Below are 14,004 nucleotides of genomic sequence, written 5' to 3'. Positions count from 1 at the left end.
TTTTTCTTTTCTTTCTTTCTTTTTTTTTTTTTTTTTTTTTTTTTTTTTTTTTTTTTTTTTGAGACAGAGTTTTGTTCTGTCACCTAGGCTGGAGTGCAGTGGCACAATCTCAGCTCACTGCAACCTCTGCCTCCTCAAGTGATTCTCCTGCCTCAGCCTCCCAAATAGCTGGGACCACAGGCATGTGACACCATGCCCGGCAAATTTTTGTATTTTTAGTAGAGACAGAGTTTCACTATGTTGTCCAGGCTAATCTCAAACTCCTGATGTCAGGTGATCCTCAGTCTCCCAAACTGCTGAGATTACAGGTGTGAGCCACCGCATCTGGTCCGAATACTTTTCTTAAATTATTTTCAGATACCTTCCCAGCACTGTCAAGCTACAAGAAGGCTCAGAGCTACTGAGCTGATAGTCTCAAGTTTTCTATGTTGGTCACATAACATTAACTACACAACCACCTGGGTTCCGGGCTGTCTACTTATTTCAGACTCATGTTTCCATTAAACCTTGGCTTTCTTTCTACGGCCCTGGCCTCAGGCTTGCTGCTGACTGTTTTCAACCAAAGTTCCCTCTGTGGTTCTGTTCTGCAGACAGCAACAGAACAGATATCATCAGGCAGGGGCACTGACAGCCAGACACTAAGAGATGACCAGCCCTGGCTAGGTGCTGTGGCTCACGCCTATAATCCTAACACTTTGGAGGCCAAGACAGGTGGATCACCTGAGGTCAGGAGTTCGAGACCAGCCTGGCCAACATGGTGAAACCCTGTCCCTACTAAAAATACAAAAATTAGCCAGGTGTGGTGGCGCGCACCTGTAGTTCCAGCTGTTTGGGAAGCTGAGGCAGGAAAATTGCTTGAACCCGGGAGGCAGAGGTTGCAGTGAGCTGAGACTGTGCCACTGCACTCCAACCTAGGCAACAGAGCGAGGCTCCATCTTAAAAAACAAACAAACAAACAAACAAAAAGAGAGATGACCAGCCCAAAGGATGGATTGTCTGCAGAAGACAGAGCATAGAGTGCTGGATTAGATGATAGAATTCAGTTTCAATGAGGGCTTAGTTAGCTAGAATGTGAGTCCAAACTGACAAGAGGAAATTTTAAAGGAATACAATTTTACTTGCTTTTGCTTTTGGTATCACCGTGCCATAGGCATTGATGGAAGACACTTGGCCTGGGAGCAATTTTATGTGAAAAATTTCTTGGGGTTTCGACCAGACAACCCAAATGTAAGACTAGACTGTTAATACTGGGCTAAGGAGAATGGGATATAATGAATCCCTTGAACTCTTTTTTTTTTTTTCCAGACAGGGTCTCACTGTGTTGCCTAGGCTGGAGTGCAGTGGCTCGATCTTGGCTCACTGCAGCCTCGACTTCCCAGGCTCAAGGGATCTGCCTGCCTCGGCCTCCCAAAGTGCTGGGATTATAAGCATGAACCACTGTACTCGGCCTGGATCCCTTGAATACTACACTTCAGACTACACCTGGGATATTTGGGTCCTGGTCTGACTATAATGACTGAAATGAGATATGAGCAGAAGGTATACAGATCCTCTTTCCTGGTCACCCATTCCCCACATGCTGTTGAGCGTTGGCTGCTAGCCCTCCTGAGAATTGCCCTTGCCCAAATTAGAACCACTTCACTCAGGAAAGTTTCCCCCAACTCCCCTCGCCCCCAAGAGCCAACGACTGAGTGTCACAGTATACAAGACTGAACCCCTTGCCTCAAGGTGAGACTCATTCTGTAGTACCACTCAGGATCCAGAGCTCCCCGTGGCATAGGCTGGGCTGGTCTCTGGCTAAACTGCATCCTTGCTTAGCTCTGCCCTCTTCACCATCTTGCTTCCCTGGCTTCCCTACAGGTTTCTCCTGAGGCCACTCCCCAGTAAATCACTTGTACCAGCATGCCTGTCTCAGACCCTAGATGATGAATGAGGGCTCTGGGAATCATATTATTTAAGGAGAGATAAAGAAGCTAAAATATTTAGGAAAAAAAATTCAGGGAAATATGATAAGCAGCGGCCTCTTTTTTTTTTTTTTTTTAAGAATTAGAGGTCTGGGTACAGTGGCTCACACCAGTAATCCCAACACTTCGGGAGACCAAGGCAGGAGGATTGCTTGAGCCCAGGAATTCAAGACCAACTTGGGCAACATAGCTAGATCTCTCTACAAAAAATAATTTTAAAAATCAGCCAGGCAGGACAGCTGTGGTGGCTTACATCTGCAACCCCAGGACATTGGCAGGCTGGGGTAGATGGATTACTTAAGGTTAGAAGTTCGAGAACAGCCTGGGCAACATGGCAAAACCACATCTCTACTAAAAATACGAAAATTAGCCAGCGTGTTGGTGCACACTTGTAATCACAGCTACTTGGGAAACTGAGACAGAAGAATCCCTTGAACCTGGGAGCTGGAGATTTGCAGTGAACCAAGATTGTGCCACTGTACTCTAGCCTGGGTGACTGAGTGAGACTCTGTCTCAAAATAATAATAATAATAATAAATTAGCCAGGTGTGGTAGCACACACCCGTAGTCCTAACTACTTGAGAGGCTAGCTAGGAGTATCCCTTGAGCCCAGGAGTTTGAAGCTGCAATGAACTATGATCATGCCACTGCACTCCAGGCTAGGCAACAGACCAAGACCCTGTCTCAAAAAAAAAAAAAAAAAATTAATTAAAAAAATTATAAAGTAGAAAAAGAATTGCATAGAAATTGAATAAAAGCAGAATTTGACTCAGTTTCAGAAAGAACTTTCTAATAAGCAAAACTTTACACCATAAGTAGAGCCTGCCTTGCAGAATAATTGGAAACCTGCCATCGGAAGTATTCACCCAGAGGACCTTCCTACATCACCTGGTGAGTCACTGGACTAAAGGCACATTGTGATTGTTATTACTCCAAGTGGCCACAAGATGGCAGCAGCAGAGAACATCCCACAGGTGATTAAGTAGAAAAAGTAGAAAATTCTAGCTGTTTCCACAATTTTTTATTTTTTATTTTTTATTTTTATTTTTATTTTATTTTTTTCAGGTGGAGTCTCACTCTGTCACCCAGGCTGGAGTGCAGTGGCACAACCTTGGCTTACAGCAACCTCCACCTCCTGGGTTAAAGCGATTCTACTGCCTCAGCCTCCCGAGTGGTTGGGGTTACAGGCGCCCACCACCATGCCCCGCTATTTTTTGTATTTTTAGTAGAGATAGGGTTTCACTATGTTGGCCAGGCTGGTCTCGAACTCCTGGCCTCAGGTGATCCACCTGCTTCAGCTTCCCAAAGTGCTCGGATTACAGGCATGAGTCACCGCGCCCGGCCATTTCCACAAATTTGATTCTGAACTCTAACTGTGATGATAAGTGTTATGTCCATTATTATAAGCCCTTATAGATTTCTGACACACAAAACTGAGAAAGTAGAAACATTTCCCCCAAATTTTATATCTTACTATTAGAAAATAAGGAATCTGAAGGTCGGGTGCGGTGGCTCATGCCTGTAATCCCATCACTTTGGGAGGCTGAGGCAGGTGGATCACCTGAGGTCAGGAGTTCCAGACCAGCCTGGCCAACATGGCAAAACCCTATCTTTAGTAAAAATACAAAAATTAGCCAGGCGTGGTGGTGCACACCTGTAATCCCAGCTACTCGGGAGGCTAAGGCAGGAGAATCGCTTGAACCCAGGAGGCAGAGGTTGCAGTGAGCCAATATTATATCACTGCACTTGGGCAACAGAGCAAGACTCTGTCTCAAAAAAAAAAAAAAAAAAAAAGAAAGAAAGAAAAGAATCTCAGAGGTAGAAAGAGGTAAGCCCTGATCAGTGAGGTTTATCCTGAATCAGAGAAAATGTGCTTCTTACATTCTGATCATGGTGCTACTTCCATCTGACTGCACAGTTTCCAAGCCTAATCATTGTGTACCTTCCAAGAGAGGGAGTCTGTATTTGAAATAGCCTCAATAATGAGGCTGCACATTAGTCTCAGCCTATGTTGGCTTATGGTTCTCACAGAAAAAATTATCCACACTGCTAATCTTCTTGCTGCACCAGCCTCAAAGTCTACAGAAAGACGTCTCAGCTCTAGGAGCTTGAATAACACCTCTACTGGGGAACTGAAATATACCAGTGATTCAATGAAGCAGATTAATATCAGAGTTCTCTTTGCAACCCTGAGGCCAGTCAATCCTACCAGCCCTTGCCTCCATCTGTGGTGGCCAGCCTACAAGATGGCCCCCTATGATCTTTTCCTCCTGATATCTATGCCCTCGTATCGTCCCCATCACACTGAATAATGGCTCGTCTGCGTGACTGACAAGATATGTAGAAGTAATGGTGCATTTCTTCTAAGGCTAGGCCATTAAAGACACTTACAGCTTCTTATGCCATGCTATCTTGGATCATTCACTATGGAGGAAACCAGCTGCCATATTGTGAGGACACTCAAGCAGCCCTATGGAGAGGTCCACATGGGGAAGAACTGGGGTTTCCTGCCAATGGTCAGCAGTTTGCCAACCACATGAGGTCCTCTAGCCCCATTCAAGCTGGCAGATGGCCACAGCCCTAGGTAACATCATAAGAGACCCCAGGTCTAAACTGCTCAGATCTGTTTCTCCTGAATTCCTGAAGCACTGAATCTGAGATGTTCATTTTTGTTTTAAGCTACTGTGTTGTTTTGCTTTTGAGATAGGGTCTTGCTCTGTCACCCAGGCTGGAGTACAGTGGCACAATCTCCCTCACTGCCACCTCCACCTCCTGAGTTCAAGTGATTCTCATGCCTCAGCCTCCCAAGCAGCTGGGATTACAGGCACGTGTCACCATGCACAGCTAAATTTTTTTCTTTTTGGAGACGGAGTCTCGCTCTGTCGCACGGGCTAGAGTGCAGTGGCTGGATCTCAGCTCACTGCAAGCTCCGCCTCCCAGGTTTACGCCATTCTCCTGCCTCAGCCTCCCAAGTAGCTGGGACTACAGGCGCCCACCACCTCGCCCAGCTAGTTTTTTGTATTTTTTTTTAGTAGAGATGGGGTTTCACCGTGTTAGCCAGGATGGTCTCGATCTCCTGACCTCGTGATCCGCCCATCTCGGCCTCCCAAAGTGCTGGGATTACAGGTTTGAGCCACTGCGCCCGGCCAGTTTTTTGTATTTTTAATAGAGATGTGGTTTTGCTATGTTGGCCAGGCTGGTCTTGAACTCCTGACCTCAAGTGATCTGTCTGCCTCAGCCTCCCAAGGTATTGGGATTACAGGTGTGAGCCACTGGGCCCGGCTTAAGCTACTAAGTTTTAAAGTAATTTGATATGCAGCAACAGGTACCTAATACAACACCCCAAATGCCACCATCCCTGACCATATCCACTCTCTTCTCACTTTCCTCTCTGTACTCTGGCCACTGTCCTTACTATTCTGGCTAAGTAATAATAACCTGCTAACTTTGAAACATAATAGACATTTCCAGACCTTGCATTACTGCATCTCTCTGCATAATATTTACCATGGGAAGAATCTTCTTGAAAATTCCTGTTCTCTGACTTCCTTGACACTGTTCTAACCTTGTTCTCCTGATTTTCTCATTCAGGTCTTCCTGTCCGAGTGAAAAAATCATTCAGGTTTTCTCCTGAATTGTTCTCCTGAACAATTTTTCATTCAGGTCTTTCTCCTTCAAAAATGCTCCTTTTCCACATGATACATAAAATGTTGGCCTTATGTCAAATTCGATTCCTGTTCTCTCCTTTTGACCCTGAACAAACTCCTTGGGCTGTCTTGCTGTTCCTCTAGTTCCAATGACCATCACTTTGAAGATGACCACCAAATCCATCTCTCCAGCCCACATCGCAGTCCTGAACCTCATACCCTTAAATCCACCTACCCACAGGCAGTGGTGTGCTGCAGCCTGCTTGTACCAACTTGTGAGAGCCAAGAGTGCACGTCTCTTCTCAATTCTATATTTAGCAATGCCACATTGGCAGCTTGAATACCAATGGTGGGAGTGTTGACATTGTGGAATTCAACAAATGCTACAAATTGGAACTTTTTCCACTATGAGCCAGTTGATAAACATTTGCCAGCACACCACTACTCTTACCAGATGCTTCTGCCTTCTGTGTCCCATAAATACCTCAATTCAACATGTCCCAAAATGTATTTTCTCATTCATTCAAAAATACTGGCTGTGTTGCCTCAAGCCTGTAATCCCAACACTTTGGGAGGCTGAGGCGGGTGAATCACCCGAGATCAGGACTTCAAGACCAGCCTGGCCAACATGGTGAAACCTCATCTCTACAAAAATACAAAAATTAGCCGGGCATGAAGGCAAGTGCCTGTAATCCAAGCTATTTGGGAGGCTGAGGCAGGAAAATTGCTTGAACCCAGGAGGCAGAGGTTGCAGTGAGCTGAGATCCTGCCATTGCACTCCAGCCGGGGCAACAGAGCAAGACTCTATCAAAAAAAAAATTATAACTGTTTTTTCAAGTTCTGTGTGAAGGATAAATATTCTCTGCCTTCAATAAACTTATTCTCTGTTGGAGGAGGCAGAAAGGTTCAACAGGCAATCTCAATAGCATAGTAAATGCTGTCTCACACATTCTTGTGAAGAGACCACCAAATAGGCTTTGTGTGAGCATCAAGGCTGTTTATTTCACCTGGGTGCAGGAGGTGGGCTGAGTCCGAAAAAGGAGTCAGCAAAGGGTGGTGGGATTATCATTAGTTCTTAAAGGTTTGGGATATGTGTACAAAGTACTTTCTTAAGGGCAGGAGGAGAATATTACAAAGTACCTTCTTAAGGGCTGGGGAGAATGTAACTTTTCAGTTAGGGTAGGGCAGGAACAAATCACAATGGTGGAATGTCATCAGTTAAGGCTATTTTCACTTCTTTTGTGGATCTTCAGTTGCTTCAGGCCATCTGGATGTATAGACGTAGGTCACAGAGGATATGATGGCTTAGCTTGGGCTCAGAGGCCTGATATTCCTGTCTTCATATATTAATAAGAAAAACAAAACAAAATAGTGGTGAAGTGTTGGGGTAGCAAAAATTTTGGGGGGTGGTATGGAGAGATAATGGGCAATGTTTTTCAGGGCTGCTCCAAGTGGGATTAAGGGCGATATGGGAACCTAGAGTGGGAGAGATTAAACTGAAGAAAGATTTTGGGGTAAGGGATGATATTGTGGGGTTGTTAGAAGGAGCATTTGTGGTATAGAATTATTGGTGATGGCCTGGATGCAGTTTTGTATGAATTGAGAAACTAAATGAAAGACACAAGGTCTGAATAAGAGAAGGAGAAAAACAGGTATTAAAGGACTAAGAATTGGGAGAACCCAGGACATCCAATTAGAGAGCGCCCAAGGGGGTTCAGCATAATTATTTGCTTGGTTGGCGAGTTTTGGGGCTCTATCCTTGGGTTTTTTTATGTTGTCATATACCAGGTCAGATTGATTTAGGTAAAAACAACACTCTTCATTTAAAAATATACAGAGTCCTCCTTTTTCAGCAGTGAGTAAATTGAGGCCTTGGCGATTTTGGAGGAAAGAGAAATGCAAAGCCAGCAATTGTTTGTTAAACAAGGATTAGAAATGGCTAGGAGAGAGTGAGTGAGATTGATAGTGTGGTGGAGATAGCTGGAGAGAGGTAGAGGGTGGCATAAGAACAGGAACGAGAATAAGAGTGAGTATAACAGTAAAGAATAGGACTTCATCAGGGTGAAAGTATTGGAATGTGTCCTGTCAGCAAAGATCATCTATCCACTCCAAGAGGGAGTCAAGAGCGAAGGATTGGGGATAGATATTCACGATGGAAAGGAAATGACAGGTTTTAAGAGGTGGACTTAATGGCTTGTAACCTACATGGAAGAGGTTATGAAATGACGACAGAATAGAATGGGCCTGTGAGGCTGGAAGGAGATATTTTCCTTGGTTCAAGAACAATTTGCCCTGTGTGGGAAGAGATTGATAGGTGGAAACTTCAGTAGGAGAATAAATAGGAGTGACCAACTAGAAGGTGAAAAACTGGCCATGAGGGACAGAAGTTGGAATGCTAGCTGCTTCTTTAGCTACCTTATCAGCATAAGCGCTGCCCTGAGTGATGGGATCTGATGCCTTTTAGTGGCCCTTGCAGTGTATGACTCCAGCTTCCTTTGGAAGTAAAGTGGCCTTAAGAAGAGTTTTTATTAAAGAGGCATTAATGATGGAGGACCCTTGCATGGCGAGGAAACCTCTTTAAGCCCATATAACAGCATGGTGGTGCAGGATATGGAAGGCATATTCAGAGTCAGTATAAATATTGACACGTAGTTCCTTTGCAAGAGTGAGGGCTCGAGTTAAGGCAATGAGTTTGGCTTGCTGAGAGGTAGTGGAGTGCGGCAGAGTGGTGGCCTCAATGATAGATATGGAAGATACTATAGCATCGCCTGCCTTTGCTGGTGAGTGGTGATTAGGCCTGGTGGAACTGCCATCAATAAACCAAGTGTGATCAGGGTGAGGAACATGAAAGAAGGAAATATAGGGAAATGGAGTGAATGTCAGGTGGATCAGAGAGATACAGTCATGGGGGTGGGGGCCAGCCTAAAACAGTAGGGTCAAGTTGTTTGGACAGAAAGGCTACAGGGCGTGGTCCCGGCTCTTATGTAATAATTTTGACCACACAGCCCTGTACTTTGGCTGTGTGTAATGAAAAGGGTTGGGATGAGTTAGGGAGAGCTAGTGTGGGGGCAACTTCTAGGGCTGTTTTTAAGGAACAGAAAGAGGAGTGGTGAAAGGATTTAGGATCTATGGGGTCAGCTAGGCTTGGTTTTGTGAGTTTATATAATGGTTTCGTTAGGATGGCAAAACCAGGTATCTAAAGGCAAAAGAATCCTACCATGCCCAGGAAGGAAAGGAGTTGCTGTTTTGTAGAAGGGGTTAGGGCTTGGGAGATTAGCCAGACACGATCAGCAGGGAGAGCATGTATGTTTTCATGAAGAACTATGTTGGAATAGGTAATAGATGAGGAAGAAATTTGGGCTTTACTGAAGTAATGGGAGCTGTCTGTGAAGCCTTGCTGCAGTACAGCCCAGGTAATTTGCTGAGCCTGATGCATATCAGGGTCAGTCCAAGTGAAAGCAAAGAGAAGTTGGGATGAAGGGTGCAAGGAATAGTAAAGAAAGCAGGTTTGAGAGCTAGAACAGAATAATGTGTTATGGAGGGGTTGTGGAGGGAGGTATCGAGGATAGGAGAGTCTATGGGTTTGGCACCATGGGGTGGATAGGCAAGACAATTTGGTTGATAAGGCGCAGATTCTGAACTGACCTGTAAGGCTTGTCCAGTTTTTGAACAGGTAAAATGGGAGAATTATAAGGAGAGTTTATAGGCTTTAAAAGGCCATGCTGTAACAGGCAAGTGATAATAGGCTTTAATCCTTTTAAAGCATGCTGTGGGATGAGATATTGGCATTGAGCGGGGTAAGGGTGATTAGGTTTTAATGGGATGGTAAGGGGTGCATCATCCGTCGTCAAGGAGGGAGTAGAGGTGTCCTATACTTGTGAATTAAGGTGGGGAGATACAAGGAGAGGATGTGAAAGAGGCTTTGAACCAGGGCAACAGACGGCAATGAGGTGTGGCTGTAACCCAGGAATAGTCAGGGAAGCAGATAATTTAGTTAAAATGTCTCGACTTAATAAGGGAGCTGGGCAGATGGAGGTAACTAAAAAGGAGTGCATTAAAGAATGTTGTCCAAAGTGGCACCAGAGTTGGGGAGTTTTAAGAGGTTTAGAAGCCTGGCCGTCAATACCCACAACAGTTACGGAGGCAAAGGAAACAGGCCCTTGAAAAGAAGGTAATGTGGAGGGGGTAGCCTCCGAATTGACTAAGAAGGGGACGGACTTACCCTCCACTGTAAGAGTGACCCGAAGCTCAGCGTCCGTGACGGTCCAGGGGGCGTCCAAGGCGATCGGGCAGCATCAGTCTTCAGCTGCTAAGCCAAGGAGATCTGGGAAGGAGTCGGCCAAGGAACGTTAGGTTTGGGCTCCAGGGGCTTTAGGAGTGGCGGCGATGTGAGTTGGACAGTCTGACCTCCAGTGGGGGCCCGCACAGACAGGGCACGGCTTAGGAGGAATCCTGGGCTGCGGGCATTCCTTGGCCCAGTGGCCAGGCTTTTGGCATTTGAAGCAAGGTCCACGAGGATGTTTTGAAGGAGGCCCTGGGAGCTGTGGCTTGGATGTTCTGAAGTTTTTGTATGTTGGAGACGTGGTTGTGGGTTGTCTTACAGCAGAGGTAATGTAACTCAGAAATGCGTTGCTGTCTGGCTACCTCCTCTCTATTATTTACACCTTGAAGGCGAGGTTGATTAATTCCTGTTGTGGGGTTTGAGGGCCGGATTCCAATTTTTGAAGCTTTTTTCTAATGTCAGGAGCTGACTGGGTGATAACATGCATATTAAGAATAAGGCGGCCTTCTGGCCTCTCTTGGTCTAGGGCGGTAAAGCGTCTAAGGGTTGCTGCTAAGCAGGCAATGAACTGGGCTGGGTTTTCGTCTTTACCTTAGGTAGTTTCTTTAAGTTTATCATAATTAACAGCTTTGTAAGCTGCCTTTTTAAGCCCTTCAAGTCGGCAGGAAACCATGTAATCTCACCTAGCTATACCTGGGGAATCTGCCTGACAGTTCCATTGGGGGATCTTCTCAGGAACTGCTCTAATGCCTTCCTGGAGGTCTGGCTCATGAAGCCGGCGATTATCAGTGTGAGACTGGGCTAGAGAAAAAACTCTTTCCCCCTCATCTGGGGAGAGGGTAGAAGTTAGGATGACATTTAAGTCACTCCAGATTAAATTGTAGGACAGAGTTAGATATCGGAATTCCTGTATATATTTAGTGGGGTCTGATGAGAAAGAGCCTAAACGCTGGCTGATCTGGGAAAGGTCTGATAGAGAAGAAGGCACATGTGCCCTGACTATGCCTTCAGCTCCAGCCACCTCTCTAGGAGGAAATAGTTGGGCAGGTGGGGGAGAGCTAGTTGCAGAACGAAACTGTAAACCAGACCAGGTGTGAGGAGGGGAGGTGATAGAAAGATTAGAGGGTGGGGGAGCAGAGGCTGAGGAAGAATTGGGGCCTGGCTCGGCCTGGCGAGGAGCAGCCTGGGGAGAAGGGGAGAGGCCAGATGAGTCTAGAAAAGGAGGATTCAAAGGACTCAGAGCTTGGGGTGGAGACTGAAGGAACAGACAGGAGAGAAAGAAGAGCTATTTGGGATGAGTCACATTGGGAGCAGAGACTAGGGAGGGACCAACGTGTAAAAGAATGCCTGGACATCAGGCACCTCAGACTATTTGTGCATTTTTCAACAAAAATTACCTAGACCTTGTAAAATGGAGAAATCCAAAGTGCGGTTTTCTGGCTATTTAGAACCATTATCGAGTTTGTATTGGGGTCAAGCGGTATTGCAGAAGAAAATAAGACGCTTAGATTTTAGGTCAGGTGAGAGTTGAAGAGGTTTTAAGTTCTTGAGAACACAGGCTAAGGGAGAAGAAGGAGGAATGGAGGGTGGAAGATTGCCCATAGTGAAGGAGGCAAGTTTAAAGAGAAGAGTAGAGACATGGAGAGAAGGGGTGGGGGGTGCTTGCCCCCCAGGAAAGTGGAAATGGGGTGGGAGGTGTTTGCCCCCCAGGAAAGTGGAAGAGGGGTGGGAGGCACTTGGTCCCCAGGAAAGTAGAAAACGGGCGGAGACAGGGAGAGAAGGGGTGGGGGATGCTTGCCCCCCAGGAAAGTGGAGAGAAAAGAGAGGGTAGAGACATGGAGAGAAGGGGTAGCGTGAGTAGTCCTGGGCTGCAATGTGGGTGAGCAGCCAAAGCAGGCGTCCCCGCAATTGACTTGCCACCAAGGGAATGTGGGTGAATGATCAAGGCAGGCATCCCCGCGGAGATCAGACACCAATGGAATGTGGGTGAATAATCAGGCAGGCATCACGGCAACGATTAAACACCAAGGGAAGGCTGCCTTCCTGAGTCTGTGACCGGCGCCGGAATTTTGGGTCCACGGATAAAATGTGTCTCCTTTGTTTCTATCAGAAAATGAAAGGAACTGAAATTAAGAGAAAGGAGAGATTGAAGGGTGGCGCCAAGATTGAAAGGAGAAAGAGGTTGAGGGATAGTGAGAGAAGCTGGAGAAGAGAGTAAAAAGAGGTTGCTTACCCGATTTAAAATCGGTGAGATGTTCCTTGGGCTGGTTGGTCTGAGGACCCGAGGTTGTAGGTGGATCTCTTCACGGAGTGAGGGTGAGGACAGGGGACTGGTCTCCCGAAGGAGTCCCGCTGACCCGGGTCTTCGGCACCAAATGTCTCACGCGTCCATGTGAGGAGACCACCAAACAGGCTTTGTATGAGCGACAAGGCGGTTTATTTCACCTGGGTTCAGGCGGGCTGAGTCCAAAAAAGGAGTCAGCAAAGGGTGGTGGGATTAGCATTAGTTCTTTTTTTTTTTTTGAGACGAGTCTCCCTCTGTCCTCCAGGCTGGAGTGCAGTGACGGGATCCCGGCTCACTGCAAGCTCCGCCTCCCACGTTCATGCCATTTCCTGCCTCAGCCTCCTGAGTAGCTGGGACTACAGGCGCCCACCACCTCGCCTGGCTAATTTTTTTGTATTTTTTTAGTGGAGACGGGGTTTCACCGTGTTAACCAGGATGGTCTCGATCTCCTGACCTCGCGATTCGCCCGCCTTGGCCTCCCAAAGTGCTGAGATTACAGGCGTGAGCCACCGCGCCTGGCCGGGATTATCACCAGTTCTTATAGGTTTGGGATAGGTGTACAAAGTACCTTCTGAAGGGTGGCCGGGAGAATATTACATAGTACCTTCTTAAGGGCGGGAGGGGGAGCATATTACACAGTACTTTCTTAAGGGCTGGGGAGAATATATCTTTTCAGTTAGGGTAGGGCAGGAACAAATCACAATGGTGGAATGTCATCAGTTAAGGCTGTTTTCACTTCTTTTGTGGATCTTCAGTTGCTTCAGGCCATCCGGATGTATACATGCAGGTCATGGGGATATGATGGCTTTTGGGCTCAGAGGCCTGACAAATGCTCCAGCTGGAGTAAGCAGTAGATGTTCAGGGAGCACAGAGCAGGGGAAGACTTGAAAGGGGGTGTCTCATCTCAGCCAAGACATGAAGGATTGACAGGAAGTTTCCAGGCAAAGGAAGAACTATGGAAAGGCTCAGTGTTTAGAACAAGCACCCCGTTTGGGGAGCTGCAATTGCTTCAGGTAGGGATGGGCTTGGTATGAGACAAGCAAGGTCGGCTCATGAAAGACTAGATAAGTCCTGATAATTGCCTCGGGCTATTCCTGAAGGTAGCAAGAAGTTTTTCAAGTATTTTAAAGGACTTGATATGCTTTGTGGAACATTCACTGCAGTTGTAGTCTTGGAAGGGGGCCAAATAGACCCACTCCCTCCTTTGAGAGACTTTCCTCATTTTGGCTTCCAGGAAAACATACACTACAGTTTTGCTTCTACTACCTCTGTTCATTCCTTTGCTGGCCTCTTGTCTTCTCCCTGATTGTTCATGTTGGTGGGTCCCAGGGCTTCCACTTTTTTTTCCTCCAATCTACTCCCAATATGGCAGCCAGATTTAAAACATGAGCCAGATCAGTCCTTTCTCTGCTAAGGACTCTCCAATGGCTTGCTGTTCTACTCAGAGTAAAAGTCAAAATTCTTACAGTGGTCCCCGAGGCCCTACATGATTGGTCTCCCTTTCTCTCCACCACCAGCTCACTCTGCTGCAGCCACCCTGTCCTGCTTGCTGTCTCCTGTACACACCAGCAATGCTTCCACCTCACGGCCTTTGCACTGGCTCCTCTGTCTGCCCAGAATCCTCTTTGCCCAGATATCCTGTGGTTCTGTCCCTGATCTTCAAGTCTCTGTTCAAATGTCACCTTCTCAATGAGACTTTTCCTGACTGCCCGATTTAAAATTGCAACATTTCCTTCTATCCTGACACTTATGATACCCATTTCCCATTCCCTTTTCTTTCTTTCTTTGTAGCCCTTATAACCTTTTTACATCTTACATAATCTCTGA

At 46.4% G+C, this 14,004-nt stretch overlaps 1 long non-coding RNA gene across 2 annotated transcripts in view; it reads right to left on the bottom strand.

The window, feature by feature from the left end:
- Positions 1-9,845: 9,845 nt before the first annotated feature.
- LOC126948494 (uncharacterized) overlaps positions 9,846-14,004 on the bottom strand; it is a 32,191-nt gene continuing 28,032 nt past the window's right edge. For both annotated transcript variants that reach the window (XR_007723476.1, XR_007723475.1), the window contains exons 2-3: positions 12,127-12,353; positions 9,846-9,935 (exon numbers count right to left, since the gene is read on the bottom strand). This is a non-coding gene — a long non-coding RNA (uncharacterized LOC126948494). The remainder of the gene's footprint in view (positions 9,936-12,126; positions 12,354-14,004) is intronic.

The sequence above is a fragment of the Macaca thibetana genome, chromosome 2 (genome assembly GCF_024542745.1).
Source record: "Macaca thibetana thibetana isolate TM-01 chromosome 2, ASM2454274v1, whole genome shotgun sequence".
NCBI classification, from domain to species: Eukaryota; Metazoa; Chordata; class Mammalia; order Primates; family Cercopithecidae; genus Macaca; species Macaca thibetana.
This window is presented reverse-complemented; position numbering and strand designations above follow the sequence as displayed.